Raw genomic sequence first — 17,006 nt, 5'->3', positions numbered from 1 at the left:
CTGTATCAATCCCAAATCAATCCCACTGCCCCACTCTCTCCCCATAGTCCTGTCTCAATCCCAAACTAATCCCACTGCCCCACTCTCTCCCCATAGTCCTGTATCAATCCCAAACTAATCCCACTGCCCTGCACACAAACTAATGAAAAAGACTAATGGAATATTGGCCTTTATTTGAAGAGGACCGGAATACAAAAGGGGTGAAGTTCTGTTACAGCTGTACAGAGCTCTGGTCAGGTACCATCTGGAGTACAGCATTCAGCACTGGGCACCACACCTCAGCAAGGATATATTGGCCGTGAGGGAAAGCAGTGCAGATTCACCAGAATGATACCGGGGCTAAAAATGTTACATTATGAGGGCAGGTTACATGGATGAGGCTTGTAATTCCCTCGGGTATGGAAGATTAAGGGGTGATCAGATTGAATTATTTAAGATTATTACTGGAATTGATAGGGTAGGTAGAGTGAAACTATTTTCTCTGCTAGGGAGTTCAGTCAGGCAGCATAAAATTAGAGTGAGGCCAATCAGGGATTATGTCACAAAGCACCTCTTCACACAAAGAGTAATGGAATTCTGGAACTCTCTCTCCCAAAAAGCTGTTGAGGCTGTTGGGAGTCAATTGAAAATTTCAGAACTAAGATTGATCGATTTTTGTAGGCAAGGTTAAGGTTAATGCAACCAAGGCAGGTAAAAGGCTGATCTAATTGAATGACAGCACAGGCTGGAGGGCCTCCTCATGTTCCTATGTTCCTGACAATCTGGCCTAACCAGTATTTTGTATAATTTATCATTATTACTTTACTCTTGTACTCAATAGTCCTATTTATAAAACCCAGGATGCAGCTGGCCTTTTTACGGCTTTATCTACCTATACTCACATTTCCGAGGAATTCTGTATTTGAACCCTTTTAGGTCTCTCTTTTCATGAGCACCCTTCAGTGCTCTATTGCATGTATGTTTCCAATTCTTGTTCTTCCTTCCAATGTGCATTCTGTGAGTTTCTCCACATCGACATGTATCTGGCAGTTCTTTGTCCTTTCCACGAACCCCTCTCTGTCTTTCTCCCTCATCCTTGCTCTTTGTCAAACTCCTTACTTTTGTGTTGTTAGAAAATTTGAATATTGAAATCCTGAAACCCAATTCCAAATCCAAGGACAAAGATGGATGGAGCACTGACCACCTGGGACACACCATCCAAACCCTTCTTCAGTTTAAACAGTACTTGTTAACCTTAGTTCTTTGTTTGCATTAAGTCATTCTTTGCAGACTGACGTTCTTATAATCGCGGAACAAGCCTCACATAAAGCACATCAAAAGTCTTTTGAGAGTCTGTACGCTAAACATCTGCAGTATTTGCAGGAAACAAGCTGTCACTTTAAAAAAAAATCTCAATTAACTTGATCAAACTTGCGCAAGAATCCACGGAGAGGTAATTAACATCAGCCAATGGACAGTGACCTCACGGTGGGGGGGGGGTAATTACCCTTACGCCCTGGTCAGTGACTCCTAATGAGATGGTCGGGGGTAATTAAATCCACCCCAGGCAGTAAAGTCATGGTGTCAATTGTCCGCTTGTTTTTCATTCCATTGAAACCAATGGAGAAAAATTGAGGCAGATTCTATAAAGACTGGGTACTCTATATGAGCAGGGTTGTCCAACCTTTTCAGGCTTTTAAAAAAAAAGTCAGAACCCGCCAGAAAAGAGAGAGAGAAAGAGATACAGCACTGAAACAGGCCCTTCAGCCCACTGAGTCTGTGCCAACCAACAACCACCCATTTATACTAAACCTACATTAATCCCATATTCCCTTACATCCCCACCTTCCCTCAATTCTCCTACCTACACTCGGGGCAATTTATAATAGCAAATTTACCTATCAACCTGCAAGTCTTTGGCTGTGGGAGGAAACCGGAGCACCCGGCGGAAACCCATGCAATTACGGCGAGAAGTTGCAAACTCCGCACAGGCAGTACCCAGAACTGAACCCGGGTCACTGGAGCTGTGAGGCTAACCACTGCGCCACTATGCTGCCCAAAACCCTGAGTCTGTTGGGAAACAGCTGTTCCTGATGTCAGCAGCTGTCAGCTCTGAAAGTGACAGTGCAATAGTTTAAAACCCTGTCTGAAAAAGGGAAAATTCTCATCTCCAGTCAAGGGGAGGATGAGGAATGGCCCCAGGAACAGTTTACATCCTCAGGTTTGATGGAAACATTTGGTGGTCCGGCTCTTGGCCCGCAGGCCATATGTTGGACAACCCTGCTATATAGAGTTATAGTGACATAAGCCCAGGCCACCATTGAGGGCTGCAATGGCACTGCAACCTCCGGAAGTTCCAGAGGAGCGCACTCTGATGGTCTTACTGTTCTGATCCTTAAAGTGGCAGTGACCAGTAGTGGGAGAATTTTGGTTCTTTGCCCACAAATTGCACAGATATTTATGTGCAAGGAATTAGAGCTGATAATTGCAGGCATAGCATGGTCTCGGAGTGTGATTTTAAAAGGGAGAGGGGGTGGGGAGGAGTGTTGACCCTCTTATTTGGAGATCTGTTAATATGAGCAAACTCCAACTAACTACAGACAGAGAAAATAAAATAACCCAGTGTCTTTAAACAAAGAGTAATAATCTAGACAGTTTCACTGTGTTTTTCACCTCCTGTCAACTGCTGGAACCGACATTCACAGGACTGAGGAGCCAGAGGAGCTGAGTAGAAGAAGACCTGGCAGTGGGGTTGAAGAGGAGCTGGGGGTGGAGGGAGGTGAAGAGGAGCTGGTGGTGGAGGGAGGTGAAGAGGAGCCAGGGGGTGGAGGGAGGTGAAGAGGAGCTGGGGGTGGAGGGAGGTGAAGAGGAGCCAGGGGGTGGAGGGTGAAGAGGAGCCGGGGGGTAGAGGGAAGTGAAGAGGAGCCGGTGGGGGGTGGGGGGGGTGGTGGTGAAGAGAAGCAAGGGGGTGGAGCGAGGTGAAGAGGAGCCAGGGGGTGGAGGGAAGTGAAGAGGAGCCGGCGGGGGTGGGTGGGTGAAGAGGAGCTGGGGGTGGAGGGAGGTGAAGAGGAGCTGTGGGGGGTGGAGGGAAGTAAAGAGGAGCCGGGGGGGTCGGTGAGGAGGAGCCAGGGGGGTGGGGGGGTGGAGGGAGGTGAAGAGGAGCAGGGCAGGTGGGGGAGGAGGAGCCGGGGTGGGGGGGGTGGGGTGTGTGGGTGAAGAGGAGGCGGGGGGGTGGGTGAACAGGAGCCGGGGGGGGGGGGGTGGTGGGTGAAGAGGAGCCGGGCGGGGGGTGGGTGAAGAGGAGCCAGGGGGTGGAGGGAAGTGAAGAGGAGCCGGGGGGGTGGAGGGAGGTGAAGAGGAGCCGGGGGGGGGGGGTGGAGGGAAGTGAAGAGGAGCCGGGGTGGGGTTGGGTGAAGAGGAGCCAGGTCGTGGAGGGAGGTGAAGGGGAGCCGGGGGGTGGAGGGAAGTGAAGAGGAGCCGGGGGGGTGGGGGAAGAGGAGCCGGGGGGTTGGGTGAAGAGGAGCCAGGGGGTGGAGGGAGGTGAAGAGGAGCCAGGGGGGTGGGGGAAGAGGAGACAGGGCGTGGATGGAGGTGAAGAGGAGCCGGGGGGTGGAGGGAAGTGAAGAGGAGCCGGGGGGGTTGGGGAAGAGGAGCCAGGGCGTGGAGGGAGGTGAAGAGGAGCCGGGGGGTGGAGGGAAGTGAAGAGGAGCCGGGTGGAGGGGGGTGGGTGAAGAGGAGCCGGGGGGTTGGGTGAAGAGGAGCCAGGGGGTGGAGGGAGGTGAAGAGGAGCCGGGGGGAGGAGGGAAGTGAAGAGGCGCCAGGGGGTGGAGGGAGGTGGAGGAGCCGGGGGGGTGGAGGGAGGTGAAGAGGAGCCGGGGGGGGGGAGGGTGGTGGAGGGAGGTGAAGAGGAGCCGGTGGGGGGGGGTGGAGGGAGGTGAAGAGGAGCCGGGGGGGGGGGGTGTGGAGGGAGGTGAAGAGGAGCCGGGGGGTGGAGGGAGGTGAAGAGGAGCCGGGGGGGTGCAGGGATGTGAAGAGGAGCTGGGGGGTGGAGGGAGGTGAAGAGGAGCCGGGGGGGTGGAGGGAGGTGGAGGAGCCGGGGGGGTGGAGGGACGTGAAGAGGAGCTGGGGGGTGGAGGGAGGTGAAGAGGAGCCGGGGGGTGGAGGGACATGAAGAGGAGCTGGGGGGGTGGAGGGAGGTGAAGAGGAGCCGGGGGGGGTGGAGCGACGTGAAGAGGAGCTGGGGGGTGGAGGGAGGTGAAGAGGAGCCGGGGGGGTGGAGGGACGTGAAGAGGAGCTGGGGGGTGGAGGGGGATGAAGAGGAGCCGGGGGGGTGGAGGGAAGTGAAGAGGAGCCGGGGGGGGTGGGGGAAGAGAAGCCACGGGGTGGAGCGAGGTGAAGAGGAGCCAGGGGGTGGAGGGAGGTGGAGGAGCCGGGGGGTGGAGGGAGGTGAAGAGGAGCCGGGGGGGCTGGGGGAAGAGAAGCCACGGGGTGGAGCGAGGTGAAGAGGAGCCAGGGGGTGGAGGGAAGTGGAGGAGCCGGCGGGGGTGGGTGGGTGAAGAGGAGCTGGGGTTGGAGGGAGGTGAAGAGGAGCCGGGGGGGTGGGTGGGTGAAGAGGAGCTGGGGGTGGAGGGAGGTGAAGAGGAGCTGTGGGGGGTGAAGGGAAGTGAAGAGGAGCCGGGGGGCTCGGTGAGGAGGAGCCGGGGGGGGTGGAGGAGGAGGAGCCGGGGTGGGGGGGGTGGGGTGTGTGGGTAAAGAGGAGGCGGGGGGGGTGGGTGAACAGGAGCCGGGGTTGGGGGGGGTGGGGAGGTGGGTGAAGAGGAGCCGGGGGGTGGAGGGAAGTGAAGAGGAGTCAGGGGGGTGGAGGGAGGTGAAGAGGAGCCGGGGGGGTGGAGGGAAGTGAAGAGGAGCCGGGGTGGGGTTGGGTGAAGAGGAGCCAGGTCGTGGAGGGAGGTGAAGGGGAGCCGGGGGGTGGAGGGAAATGAAGAGGAGCCGGGGGGGTGGGGGAAGAGGAGCCGGGGGGTTGGGTGAAGAGGAGCCAGGGGGTGGAGGGAGGTGAAGAGGAGCCGGGGGGGTGGGGGAAGAGGAGACAGGGCGTGGATGGAGGTGAAGAGGAGCCGGGGGGTGGAGGGAAGTGAAGAGGAGCCGGGGGGGTTGGGGAAGAGGAGCCAGGGCGTGGAGGGAGGTGAAGAGGAGCCGGGGGGTGGAGGGAAGTGAAGAGGAGCCGGGTGGAGGGGGGTGGGTGAAGAGGAGCTGGGGGGTTGGGTGAAGAGGAGCCAGGGGGTGGAGGGAGGTGAAGAGGAGCCGGGGGGTGGAGGGAAGTGAAGAGGCGCCGGGGGGTGGAGGGAGGTGGAGGAGCCGGGGTGGTGGTGGGAGGTGAAGAGGAGCCGGGGGGTGGAGGGAGGTGGAGGAGCCGGGGGGGTGGAGTGGAGGTGAAGAGGAGCCGGGGGGGTGGAGGGAGGTGAAGAGGAGCTGGGGGGGTGGAGGGATGTGAAGAGGAGCTGGGGGGTGGAGGGAGGTGAAGAGGAGCCGGGGGGGGTGGGGTGGAGGGAGGTGAAGCGGAGCCGGGGGGGGTGGGGTGGAGGGAGGTGAAGAGGAGCCGGGGGGGTGGAGGGAGGTGAAGAGGAGCCGGGGGGGTGGAGGGAGGTGAAGAGGAGCCGGGGGGGGTGGAGGGACGTGAAGAGGAGCTGGGGGGTGGAGGGAGGTGAAGAGGAGCCGGGGGGTGGAGGGAGGTGAAGAGGAGCCGGGGGGTGGAGGGAGGTGAAGAGGAGCCGGGGGGTGGAGGGAGGTGAAGAGGAGCCGGGGGGGTGGAGGGAAGTGAAGAGGAGCCGGGGGGGGGGTGGTGGGGGAAGAGGAGCCAGGGGGTGGAGGGAGGTGAAGAGGAGCTGGGGGGTGGAGGGAAGTGAAGAGGAGCCGGGGGGTGGAGGGAGGTGAAGAGGAGCCGGGGGGGTGGAGGGAGGTGAAGAGGAGCCGGGGGGGTGGAGGGAGGTGAAGAGGAGCCGGGGGGGTGGAGGGACGAGGAGCCGGGGGGTGGGGGAAGAGGAGCCAGAGGGTGGAAGGAGGTGAAGAGGAGCCGGGGGGTGGAGGGAGGTGAAGAGGAGCCGGGGGGGTGGAGGGAGGTGAAGAGGAGCCGGGGGGGTGGAGGGACGAGGAGCCGGGGGGTGGGGGAAGAGGAGCCAGAGGGTGGAAGGAGGTGAAGAGGAGCCGGGGGTGGGGGAGTGGGGGAAGAGAAGTTAACATGACCTGAGATTCCCAGTCAGCTCTGTACAGGGGGTCTCCTGCCCACCCCAAACATGCTATCAGTTTAAACGGGGTTATGGAATTGGAATTTCTGAGAAGGGTTTCCCTTCGCCTGCCATAACATTAGTGGGAGTTTGGCACAACCCAGGAGAAATAATAACAGCTATTCTTTCTCAGGGGTTTCTGCTAATGGTGGGAGAGTACGAGAGTCACCACTGAAATTGTATCCCAGATATCACAAACATTGAAATCATTAATAAAGCTATTTCCCTTTTGCTGTGTCTTGCAGTGTTTTATTCTTGTGTACAAAAAAAATCATTAGCAGTTTACAAAGTAAAGCAGGTTAAACAAATAGCTGCTCTCCAATTGTAAATGTGTAAAATGGAAAATATTTGTGCCCAAATATATCGCTCATTGGAAGAGTTGAACAATGAGATCCTCACACGCCTGCTTGTAGCTGCTAGTGTACTGCTGGTGGCTGCTGCACCATGGGCCTCCTGGTTTTGTACAGCTTACAGCTGCTCCCCATCCAAGTCTATAGTCAGACTCGATCCAGGCAAATTTTGTGCAGCGTACAGCTGCAAATATGTTTAAAGGGGCTGTAAGATACTGGTCGACGTGAGGGAGGAGGCTCCCAGAGCCTGAGTGAAGGCCTGAAGCAGACGGGAGACTGGATAGACTGGTGGGGGGTGGGGTGGGGGGGTGGTTCTACCTTGTCTCTCTCTGTCTGTGGGTCTCTCCATCTCAGTGCCTCAGGTCTCTCTGGGTTTCAGTCTGTCCCTTTGTCTCAATCTCTCTGGGTCTGGGTCTGGGTCTGGGTCTGGGTCTGGGTCGATCTCTTTCTCTGCCTCTGTGTGTCCAGGGTTTTGTTATGTATCATTGTTGCGTAGTTCAAGCATTGTTTACAGATGTCTCGGAGTCTTTGTAAGGTTAAATAACAACTCATTTATTTTATATATATAACTATTTATACTCTCATTAAGCCTGTCGAGCTAACACCTCTCATGATGTTTCCAGCTTCTTCCAAGTCAAATACCCATGTGACTATTACATCATCACCACCACAGTGAGAAGGCTTACTCTCACTGTCTCAAACATTAACCCTTTCAGATCCGTATACTACAGGTTTCTTTCTCTGCCTGTGTGTCTCATGTTTAAGTCTCTCTCTCTCTCTCTCTCTCTCTCTGTGTGTCTGGCTCCATGTGTCTCCATTCACTCCCTCATTGAGTTTCTCTCTTTGGGTCTGGTGCCTGTGTCTCTGCCTCGGTTTCTCTGTCTCCTTCTCTCAGTCTCTCCCCTCTCTGTATCTGTTTCAGAGTCTCTCCTCTCTCTCAGTTTCTGTCTCCCTTTCTGTCTCTGTATCTGACTCCCTCCATCTATCAGTCTCTCTGCCCTTCTCCCTCTGTCTATGAATTTAAAAGTATTTAAAAGTTTGTAAGTTTTAAAAGTGTCATAACTGTTTTATCATACTTAATATCATAATAAAACAATCACTTGTCTTTGAGCTGAAAATTAACCTCAAGGGGCGTGTCTTCAGCTTGTGATGTCACTCGGGGGTGTGGCTTTGCGATGCGCCACACTGGAAGACTCGCTGTTTCTCCTGACACTAGGCCATGCTGTAGCAAGAAGAGGAAGTTCTCGTTGCAGCCAACAAACCAGGTAAGTTTGATCTTCTCTGTGCAGTCAGTGGCAAATGCTGCTCCTCCACCACTCACTGCAGAATCCAGGCCATAGAATCATTCTGGCACAGCAGGAGGCCATTTGACCCACTGAGTCCATGGAGAGCAATCCAGTCAGTCCCATTTCCCCAATATACCCCATAGCCCTGCAGGTTTATTTCCCTCAAACGTCCATCCAATTTCCTTTTAAAATCATTCATTGTCTCCACTTCCATCACCCTCGTAGGCAGCGAGTTCCAAGTCATTGCCACTCACTGCATAAAAAAGTTCTTCCTCATATTTCCTTGTATCTCTTGCCCAAAAACTTAAATCTGCGTCCCCTGGTCTTTGTACCATCAGCAAATGGGACAGCTTTTCTTTGTCTACCTTATAGGGTCAGTACTCTTTACGTATTGCGAACAGCCGAAGGGATGTGCTGTTTGATATGATCTGCCAGTCGTTGGGATGTTCAGCCTACGTATTTGGCATCGCACTGGCACTGAAATTCATATGCAACATTACTGATTTGTGTAGTACGTAGAACATCTTTTTGGCTTAACGGCAGCATCCTGTTAGTGGAAAATACCACTTGTGTTGCTACTGCATAGTAACAGTGTGAAACAGCTAGCTTCACCTGTTGCTCAAAGTTTTGAGATACTTTACCCTTCCAGGGTAATTGGAGGTGGACTGGGCACTTTTCAGGTCCAAAAGTGGCAGCTTTAGGCCCAGTCGTGCATATGCACAATACATAGTGAGCAGTGATCTGATTGGTAGCCATTATCCCACTGGATTGCTTTGAAGCACCATGTTTCAGCATCAAGCTTGCACAGTGAGCGAATGACTTGGGCCCAATTTAGGGGGTTGCCAATAAAGCCAATCTTATAGCACGTGGAACTATAGGAAACCCAACACGTATATTGACCAGTGAAGATAGGTTTGCGGTAGACAGTATTAGAGAACACATTTACACTAACAACCAAGTTAAGATTATCAGTCAGGCTGGCAATGTGGCTCTCTTACACTTGCTAGAAGCTACATATATTCACACGCAGGGACCTGTCCTCTGCAGGCAAAGGAACTTGTCCAGCTGTTGCACCTTATTCAAGTTAAACAAAAGCGTGGAGGACAATATTTTTCTAGTGTATTTTTCATGGCAACACCTCGACCAATCAGAGTTGACTTGCCAACCAATCAGCACCTTTTTTTCATGTAGTATAATTTGTTGCTCCCTTTGAAATTTGGCATTCTTGCATCTGTCCTGATGAGTGCAAGATGAAAAGCTTCGACAGCATGTCTCTTTTTTTCAGCAATGCTCAAAAGTTCATGAGTAAGTGTCTACTAATATTAAAAGGAAGAGCACTGGGCATAAATCTGCTAAAGATTCAATCAACGTTAATCACCTAAGTCATGCAATTAAACAAACATTAAACCAACAAATTGCACATGATAAAATAATTTTGTTAAATGAGAAAATGGGGTGAAAGGTCATGATCTACACTGCATGACCTCAACGAGGTCAAAAAGGTTAATCAGGATATTGTGATTAAGCAATACTAATCTTTGATTTTATAAGCTTGTTGAAAGTAGGAGGAGAAACAAGATTTGCATTTATTTAGCACCCTTCACATCCCCACAACATTCAATTGCCAGCCAATGAATTCCTGTTGAAGTGTGACCACTGTGTTATGAGAGAGTTTCTAATTTTTTTTGTGAAATATGTTTTAAAGACTTATAGTTGAATTATGGACACTGATTCATCTGCAATCTTGAAGAGATGCCGAACTTTGTGTGTTTTTTTAAAAAAAGAAGTCACCAGAAGGTTCCTGGACTTTACTTGTAAACAAGTCTTACTGGAAGGCACCTGTCTATGGATAATCAGCCAGCTGGGGTTGTTTTGACTTGGGGAGATGTTTGCAAAGAAGTGACAGGTCAAAATTTATAGAGGTGAGGAGGCTTTACTTCTGGAATGATTTTAGTTTCAATTTGAATTAATACAACAGACAGTTCTTTTTTGCCTACCAAAGAAGACCCAGCTCATCTCTCTCTTTCTGGAAAAAAACCTCTGCATTTCCAGTGTGTCAGATTCCTATTTCCTCCTGATTTGAAGATACCCTGCATATCGAATGTGTGGAAACTGAAACCCTTGTTGCTGCATTTCTGCCGTAAGACCTATCTGAAGCCTCTGTAGCTGAATTTCTTGGAAAACCTACCCAAACTGATCTTCAACATCGCCTGGAAAGAACTGTTCTAAGAAGATCCCAGTGACATCTGTCTATACCCATTTGGAACGCCAGTCCAAAACCAAGGACATGGTTCCATATCTTTTTTTGTTTTCCTTCAACTACGAGCAAGTATTCCGTCTAAGTGTTTATTTCTGTTTTCTTTGTAACAGCACTATAAACAAAAATCCCTGTTATTTTTCCGGTTAACCGGTGTGTGTATGTGTGTGTGTGTGAGGGGCTAAGATAAATAAGGGGCTTTAATATTTCAATCTATGTGTGTATGTTTTACTTCATTACTGGTTAATTCTTGTTTTATAATAAACTGATAATTTTGTGGTTTATTAAAGAAACCTGGTTGGTGTGTATCGGTAAGTGGGAAAATGTAAATATATGTAAATATACCTGTGGAGAAGTGGGACTGAAAAACAGTGCACTCCTCCGACTTCGGTCATAATAACCGTTATAACATAGACAGTCAGTTTGTGCACAGCAAGCTCCCACAAAACAGCAGTAAAGCACTGGCTGAGGGGGTAACTGTTTTCCAGGCCAATTCCCTTGCTCTTATTTGATATCTTCTTCTTCTTTGGGCCTCCTTATCTTGAGAGACAATGGATACGCGCCTGGAGGTGGTTAGTGGTTTGTGAAGCAGCACCTGGAGTAGCTATAAAGGCCAATTCTAGAGTGACAGGCTCTTCCACAGGTGCTGCAGAGAAATTTGTTTGTCGGGGCTGTTGCACAGTTGGCTCTCCCCTTGCGCCTCTGTCTTTTTTCCTGCCAACTGCTAAGTCTCTTCGACTCGCCACATTTTAGCCCTGTCTTTATGGCTGCCCGCCATATATAGTGATATAGTGCCTGTGTTATAGTAATCTTTGCCATCCACCTGAGGAGGCAGAGGGGGTCTTGGTTTATCAGTAGAGCCTCCAACACCTCTACCCAGGGAGTGTGGTGCTCAAGTCTGGCTTGATCTATTATCCTAGACGTCAAAGCACTGCCATGGAGCCAAGCCTACCCTGGCTGAAACAGAAGACTAAGGGAGGGACAAATTCCACAACTCCTGGGGGTAGAAGATGGTGTGATGGATTCTGATTTTAACACAACGGAGATACAAGGACTAAGGGTGTTATTGCTGGGGAAACAAATTACTTTAATTAGGACTTGCAAACCACTTGATTGTTTTTATTGTGTTTGTGTATTCAACAACAGCTTTTAACACCATCTGTAACTATTCATGACAATGGGTTTTAAAGCCAGTGTTTGGAAACATTCCAGAGCTGAGAACTACTGTTAACCACAATCTCAGCAATGATTATTCATCCCCCTTGTCACCATTCATTCCAGTCACAGACTGAGTTGAGCTGGTCTTTAGTGCTGAATCATTCTTCCAGTAATAAAAATCCAACTTGCGGTAAACTCTTTAGCAAACAAGGAGACTCAGACATTCAGAGTTTTATTGTAAATGCAAATGTGACATTTGTTCAGCTTCCTGTGAATCACAGTCCTGAAACAACACACTTCGAATTAGAGTGGTTCCATTTTCTTTTAACTAAGCGACAAACATACTGTGTTTAAAATTAATCATTAGGGAGCAAATGAAAGTTAACAGTTTCTCTGGCTGGCTGAGATTTTATGAGGAGAATGATATGATTTTTGTCCATTTTTCAGGCATTACCCATTTCTGGCTGTGAGCTCCTTTTTTTTTATTCATTCATGGGACGTGGGCGTCGCTGGCCAGGCCAGCATTTATTGCCCATCCCTAATTACCCTTGAGAAGGTGGTGGTGAGCTGCCTTCTTGAACTGCTGCAGTGCTGTTAGGAAGGGAGTTCCAGGATTTTGACCCAGTGACAGTGAAGGAACAGCAATATAGTTCCAAGTCAGGATGGTGTGTGACTTGGAGGGGAACGTGCAGGTGATGATGTTCCCATGCATTTGCTGCCCTTGTCCTTCTAGTTGGTAAAAGTCACGGGTTTGGAAGGTGGCGGAGGGAGTGAATGTTTGTGGATGGGGTGCCAATCAAGCGGGCTGCTTTGTCCTGGATGGTGTCGAGCTTCTTGAGTGTTGTTGGAGCTGCACCCATCCAGACAAGTGGAGAGTGTTCCATCACACTCCTGACTTGTGCCTTGTAGATGGTGGACAGGCTTTGGGGAGACAGGAGGTGAGTTACTCGCCTCAGGATTCCTAGCCTCTGATCTGCTCTTGTTGCCATGGTATTCATATGGCTACTCCAGTTCAATTTCTGGTCAATGGTAGCCCCTAGGATGTTGATAGTGGGGGATTCAGCAATTGTAATGCCATTGAATGTCAAGGGGAGATGGTTAGATTCTCTCTTGTTGGAGATGGTCATTGCCTGGCACTTGTGTGGCGTGAATGTTACTTGCCACTTATCAGCCCAAGCCTGGATATTGTCCAGGTCTTGCTGCATTTCTACACGGACTACTTCAGTATCTGAGGAGTCACGAATGGTGTTGAACATTGTGCAATCATCAGCGAACATCCCCACTTCTGACCTTATGATTGAAGGAAGGTCATTGATGAAGCAGCTGAAGATGGTTGGGCCTAGGACACAACCCTGAGGAACTCCTGCAGTGATGTCCTGGAGCTCAGATGATTGACCTCCAACAACCACAATCATCTTCCTTTGCGCTAGGTATGACGCCAGCCAGCAGAGGGTTTTCCCCCTGCTATCATATTAATCTTCACTCTTTTAAAAGGCATTTCTGGTGAAGGCCCAACTTAAATATGCAAAGAACCAGTTTCAGAACCCTGCTGCACAATTAGTGACAACCCAGATGGAGAGCCAGCTCCATACATTCTCTAGCCATTTTTACCAGTTCTCCAGTGGCCTAGACAGTGATCCATAAAAGGACAGCTGGAGGCCACCAAAGTCATGAGGGAATGTATCCCCACCTCCCCCACCCCAGCCAGGGATTACCTGCGGATCACCACTGGAGAGGCAGCAGGCCCAAAGTCAATCCCTGATGTCAGGAAGCTGCCTCTGGAGACAGGACAGGCACCAGAAGCTCACCTCCATTGTTGAATTGAGGCTCAATTTCAGGTGAGTTGCCACATCAGTGGTGAAAGGTAGTGGATAATTAAGTAAGTATCTGGAGGAGGACGTTCCACAAACATCCCCATCCTCACTGATGGTAGAGCCCTGCACGTCAATGCAAAAGACAAAGCTGAAATATTTACAATCTTTTGTGTACAAGATGCAGTGCAGCAATTCACCACACCTCCTTTGACAGCATCTTCCACATCTGCAACCTCATTCACCATGAACGACAAGAACAGCAGACACGTGGGAACACCACCATCTGCAAGTTCCTCTCCAAGGCACATTCCATCCTGACTTGGAAATATATCGCCATTCCTTTACTGTCGCTGAGTAAAAATCCTGGAACTCCCTTCCTAACAGCACTGTGGGTGGGCTCCAGCAGTTCGAGAAGGCAGCTCACCACCACCTTCTCAAAGGCAATTAGGGATGGGCAATAAATGCTGGCCTTACCAGCGACGCTAACATCCCATGCAAAGAATAATTTTAAAAAGTCATTTTCAGCCAGAAGTGCCAAGTTGATGATCCATCTCGGCCTCCTCCTGAGGTCCCCAGCATCACAGATACCAGTCATCAGCTCATTCAGTTCACTCCACATGATATCAAGAAATGGCTGAAGGCACTGGATACTGCAAAGGCTATGGGCCCTGACAACATCCCGGTTGTAGTACTGAAGACCTGTGCTCAGAACAAGCTGAGTCCTTAGCCAAGCTGTTCCAGTCCAGCTACAACACTGGCATCTACCCAGCAATGTGGAAAATTGCCCAGGTATTTCCTGTACACAAAAACCAGGGAAAATCCAATCCGGTCAATTACTGCCCCATCAGTCTACTCTCAATCATCAGTAAAGTGATGGAAGGGGTCATCGACACTGCTATCAAGCGGCACTTACTCTGCAATAATTTGCTCATAGTCAATGGGAATCAACGAGAAGACACTCCACTGGCTGGAGTCATGCATAACATAAAGGAAGACAGATGTGGTTGGTGAAGGCCAGGACATCACTGCAGGAGTTCCTCAGGGTAGTGTCCTAGGTCCAATCATCTTCAGCTGCTTCATCAATGACCTTCCCTCCAACATAATGTCAGAAGTGAGGATGTTCACTGATGTTTGCACGGTGTTCATTTCCATTCATGATTTCTCATATACTGAAGTAGTCCATGCTTGCACGCAGCAAGTCCTGGACAACATTCAGACTTGGGCTGATAAGTGGCAAGTAACATTCGCGCCACACAAGTGCCAGGCAATGACCATTTCCAACAAGAAAGAATCTAACCATCTCCCCTTGACATTCAATGGCATTACCATCGCTGAATCCCCCACTATCAACAACCTGGGGTTTACCGTTGACCAGAAACCACACTGGACCAGCCATATAAATACTGTGGATACAAAAGCAGGTCAGAGGCTGGGAGTTCTGCAGCGAGCAACTCATCACCTGACTCCCCAAAACCTGTCTGCTGTCTACAAGTGACAAGTGTGATGGAATACTCTGCACTTACCTGGATGGGTGCAGCTCCAACAACACTCAAGAAGCTCGACACTATCCAGGACAAAGCAGCACGCTTGATCGGCAAGATGCACTGCAGCAACTCCTACACCACATGGACTGCAGCGGTTCAAGAAGGCAGCTCACCACCACCTTCTCAAGGGCAATTAGGGATGAACAATAAATGCTGGCATGGCCAACGACACTCACATCCCATGAAAGAATAAAAAAAATCAATCAAGCAATGTTCCACTTCATGCTAATAATCTCTCCAATCTCTCTGTTGCAGTTTGGAACAATCAACATTTATTCAAAAAACTGAAATCGGTCAGATACACATCTTTGAGAAATTAGAGCTTCTTAGAATTTATCAAATGATAATTTAACATTTTTAATAATTAATAACTAAGAATGAAGTGCCGATGGCTCAGTCCCTGAAGCAACCACAGTTTTGCAATCTTGTTATGATTAATCATATTAAAATGGCTCTCACTTTTTTCTGAATGTGGTACTACCACGATTTATTCTGACACAGTGAATAATATACTGGCAGAGGACAGAACAATACAGCAGTGCTGTAGATCAGCACGGTTGATAACATTGATTATGAGTAAGAAAGGTTTATTTTATCAGTAAGTCAATCTATCAAGACTGGACAGACTCCCTCTATCCCATTCAATAAGGTGCCTTAACGCGAGCTCAGAAAAACACTACTATGCAACCCAGTCTTGGACAGAAAGTGGAACATACACATTGTGGAAATGATAGCTGGCTTGACCAATGACTTGCCAACGGGTAAAACATAGAATGGAGTGTGTTGACAAGGCTTTGATAAAACTTCAGTCATCTAATGCCTTTGCAAACTGTTCCAAATAGTCTTTCATTCAACACTGTCATTGTGTTTTTATTGGCTGCTTGTTGTGATAAAGTGGGATGTAGGCACAGTGTGACTTATCTTGTCTACTGCCGTTGTATGTCCTATTGAGTGGACAGCCAGCAGTTCTGTCACCTAGAGGCTGACCAGGATTGTTCTTTGAAAGGAATCTTTGTATTTGCTGCAGTTATATCCCAGGCAGTGGCAACAAGTCAATGTGAGTCCATCCAGTGTAGGTAACCTTACTTATCTCATCCTTTCAGGAACAGCTTAGCATGCACAATGTTATTCTGCACCTTTTAACACCAGGATAAAGACTATCTCAGTACAACATGTGCTGTAAGTGCACAAACTGATACAATTAGTTATCATCGAAAGCCTTTGATATATGCTGCAGCCTTGAAGTCCTTTAGGACTGTCATTATTCTCATTCTCTTTTCCATTCTCTCTCTCTCTCGCTCTCTTTGCCTCTCTCTGACTCTCTCTCTCTTTGGCTGGAATTTTCCCAGCCTCGTGGAGGTGGCTTTCGAGGTGGGGGTGCAGGGAATATTGGAAAGAAACACATTGGACCGGCTGCTCGATGTGTTACCCCCTCTGAACGCTTTTCCTGGATGTGAGATCCCATTGGCAATGGTTAGCCGCCCGAGTCATTAAAAGTTCAATTATCCTGTATTTTGGCACCTCACAGGGCCCCTGGTGTGTCTGCAGCTCATCTCACAGGAGGTGAGAATAGTGTAGGAGGTCAGAGTGATATGATAAACATATGCTGAGGGTACTATACAGGAACCAAATCATTCTTCATGGCACATCCGCTGGCAAATGCTTTCATTGGAGGTGTTTCTCCTGCAGTCGGTTTGAACAGTTTGTGCTGGGTGCCAGGATGTGGCTGCCGTTCCCCCATCGGTATCGCCCCTCCATTTTGTGCTGCCTACTTCTCTGTATTCCTGAGCAGTACAAGCCATTCTCAGTGGGGCTGCCGGCTGCTCTTTGCTTCAACTGTTTTGATAGGCCCTCCCGTGTCTAGTGTCTGCCCGCTGTCCCAAATTGGATGGCAGACGTGGATGAGCATATTAATTGTCCACCTCCCATAAGATTGCACCGAAGGGCGCACTACTGACATGAGCAGGTTTGGACCCGGAAATGATCTTGACATGTGAAAGTCTTTAAGGTGGAGAAAACTCCAGCCTTTGTGTCTCTCTCTGTCTCACTTTCTCTCTCTTTCTCTGTCTCTCTCGATCTCTTTCTGTCTTTCTTTCTCTCTCATATCCTTCATTCAGACACAGAGAGAATCAAAGACATTTTTGTGACATTTGCAATGAAAATTTCAATACCTACATTTCAAAAGCAATATTGTTTTATTTAAATGTATATATGAAGGTTGTCATGAGAGTTTTATGAAAATACTTGTGTTATGCTATGCCAGGAGACTATTGGAACAAAAAAGTGATAATCTCACTCAGATAGGATTGGGAGGGAATTTTATGTTAATTTTTTGAA

The 17,006-nt window shown here is 49.4% G+C and overlaps 1 protein-coding gene across 1 annotated transcript in view; it reads left to right on the top strand.

Annotated features, from left to right (window-relative positions):
• The window catches only part of LOC137384869 (dynein axonemal heavy chain 3-like), a 613,990-nt gene that overhangs the window by 101,823 nt on the left and 495,161 nt on the right, over positions 1-17,006 (top strand). The window lies entirely within an intron of this gene.

The sequence above is a fragment of the Heterodontus francisci genome, chromosome 27, assembly GCF_036365525.1.
Source record: "Heterodontus francisci isolate sHetFra1 chromosome 27, sHetFra1.hap1, whole genome shotgun sequence".
Classification (NCBI taxonomy): domain Eukaryota; kingdom Metazoa; phylum Chordata; class Chondrichthyes; order Heterodontiformes; family Heterodontidae; genus Heterodontus; species Heterodontus francisci.
This window is presented reverse-complemented; position numbering and strand designations above follow the sequence as displayed.